This window comes from Nestor notabilis, unplaced genomic scaffold (assembly GCF_000696875.1).
Source record: "Nestor notabilis isolate BGI_N333 unplaced genomic scaffold, ASM69687v1 scaffold409, whole genome shotgun sequence".
NCBI lineage: Eukaryota > Metazoa > Chordata > Aves > Psittaciformes > Psittacidae > Nestor > Nestor notabilis.
In genome coordinates, this window is record NW_009943042.1 from 6,857 (window position 1) to 9,770 (window position 2,914).

Consider the following 2,914-nt stretch of genomic DNA (forward strand, 5'->3'; position numbering starts at 1 on the left):
AACCTGTTTTTGAGCATGTGAGTGCATGTGAATTAGGTGTCTACCTACTTTTACTGTCCCGCTTGCCCACACTGCCCCGTGCAGTCTCCCGTCCTTCCTGACCTAGAGCTGGGCTCCTCAGGCACCAGCCATTCCCAGCCCCTGCTTTGCCTCTGCCCTGTGACCGATCCTCCCTGATGCCCTGGAGCAATGAGGGGCAGATGCAGTCAGTGTTCCCAGTGATGCTGCTCTGCCTGATCAGCGTCACCAAACCCTCATGGTGATGTGTCAGGTTTGAGCAACCTGGTCCAGTGAGACGTGTCCCTACCCACAGCAGTGGGGTTGGAACTAGGTGAGCTTTAAGGTCCCTTCCAACCCAAACTAGTCTGTGATTCTATGACAGTGTGAAGCTGTTTCAGCAGCTGAGAGATGCTCCAAACCACACTGCCCCAGGTCCCAGTCTGGTGTCCTGCTCTGTTACATGGCCATGCAAACTGGCCATGGCTGAGTGCAGGTGCTGAGATCTGCTGTGCTGAAGAAGCACACGATGCTGGTGAGACGGAGTGTTTTCATGATGGGACTTAGTTTTCATACAGTTCCTCACATCCTTATCCAGCTGTACCTGAAGCTGCTTTCTCCCCAGAAAGTCTCTTCTGGTGTCCCTGCCCATGGCAGGGGGGTTGGAAATACATGATCTTAAGGTCCTTTCCAACCCTAACTCTTCTGTGATTCTAAGGTGACACTGTCCCTGAAGTGGCTCCAGTGGCAGGTAGCCTGGGCACATCAGATGGGCCACTCTGCCCATGGTACATGAGCGTGGAGGTGTGCCATGGAATGTTCTGGACCTTCACAACAGTGCACAGGGCATGGCATGGTGTATGGGTCCCTTGTCACCTGTGGTACTGAGGGATGCTGAGGTCATGAGTGCTGGCCTCTTGTCACAACAGTGCTCACAGCTTACTCTTCTTTGTGAATGCTACTTGATTAATAGCCCTCCATCTCCTGGCTGCTCTCCCGGCCCTTCCAGGGATCAGACAGTGGATTTGAGTGATCTCTCCAGGAATGCTGCTCTCCCTGTGGACTTGCAGCCTCACCACTAGAAAACCTGATCCGAGCCTGCTCACCGGCCAGAGATTGCTTCACTGACCTTGCATGAAGATGGGTGATGTTGACATGAGGTTCAAAGGTGATGTTTGTGTGCATCTGCCACATGTGGGTGTCTCTAGTGGTGGCTCCCCCGTTCCAGAGGGCTTTCTTCAATGCAGGACCTGGGGAATCAGCACAGATCAGTTGGAGGTCAGCAGCTCCTCAGCAGTTCCCCATCCCCACTCCCACTGTGATGCCCTGTGGGCTCTGCCCCTGCCCTGGCCATAGCGAGCGTCTCTGCAGGGTCATGTTCCTTCATGGCACAAGCAGGCAGCGAGTTGAGTCCTGCACACGTCTGCAGTGCGGGGCTGCTCCTTCTGGCAGTGGTGCTGGGGAGCACACTCGCTGCTGGGACCTCTCCAAGTTTCTCCTGGCAGTATCAGAGGGATTGATTTCCTTTAGCTTAATAGGATCAGCAGACACAGGCGTTGTGAGACTCAGACGAGGCTGGGTTGGTGCTGGGGGAGTTCTGCTTCAGTTGCTGCTGCTGGGGGGGGGGTAAGTGCAAGACCCCCAGTTCCCTTCTTCCTGAGGTGTCCTTTAGACCTTGCTCATTCCCTGTAAAACAGAGAGAGATGTCTTCAGAGCTGTTCTCAGGGCTTGACCAGCAACAGGGAGGCAAATCCAACAGTCACTCATGCAAGTTGCTACCAGTGATGTTGGATCCATCGTGTCTCTGCTGCAGTGACACTGGAGGTGCTTATATCTTATGCTGAATGTGCTGGCTGAGGAGACAGGGCTCCTTGGTGGCCTTGGGCAATGCCCACTACTCAGTGCAGCAGAAGTAGGCATGAAGAGCTGTGTGACAAGAGGTTATGTGCTGGAGATGGTTCTCCCTAGTCTCCAGCAGGCTGTAATTAGCTCCTGTCCTCCTCTACAGGCTCATGCAGCTCTTCAATGCACTGTAAAGCCTCTTGCCCAGAATCTTGTGGCATTCTAAACAACCTGCTGTCATTTAGAAAGGCAGGACACAGCTCCTCAGCTGCCCAGAGCATGGTGAGAGCCATGGAGCAGAGCCAGGCAGTGCCTGTGTGCAGGGCGCTGCCTCACGAAGCGTTTGCTGAGTGTGCATTTTTTTCCTAGATCTGCTCATTGGGGCTTCCATCAATTACAGAGCTCACAAGATGGCTTGAAACAGATTAAGCAGGAAAGTCCTGGAGCTGTACGATGTTAGACTCCTTTTTCCTATGTGTGTGCAGGTAGCCTGTGCGCTGAGGGCATCTGCTGAAGCAGACCTGATTGCGGGCAGGTTCTGAGCAAGTTCTGGGCCCCCAGCACATGGCCTCAGCTGAGCAGAAGGCATCAGGCTGATGCAGATGAGCTCTTGGTTTGGCAGACCTGTGCTGCTGTCTGAGCCCAAGAGCTTTCTGCAGCAGTGGCTTGCCTGAGCCTGCCCTGGTGATGGGAGCTGCAGAGGTACACACAGCACCATGGTGTGCAGGGAGATGCTGTGTCTCTGGTCCAGCATCGCCAGTTGAAAATCATCCCCTGTACATCCTGGCTGGAATCTCTGCCTTGGCACTGCCAGCACGAACCCTTCTGCTGCAATTCCTGCAAAGGAGGAGTTTATTGACAAGGAATGGAAATGCTGGCGGGGCAGGCTCGCATTATATATGCAGGCAGCCAGCTGGGGCCAGGAGAGCGACAGGCATAATGGGGAGCAGAAATTGCTCTTGGAAAGCTTCTGGCGTGGCTGGTAGGAGGAATTAACCATTTGAAAACATAGAGTTGCAGGGTACTTAGGCACAAATATCTTATTTGCTCGCAGAGGCTGTATTCCTGCTGGACA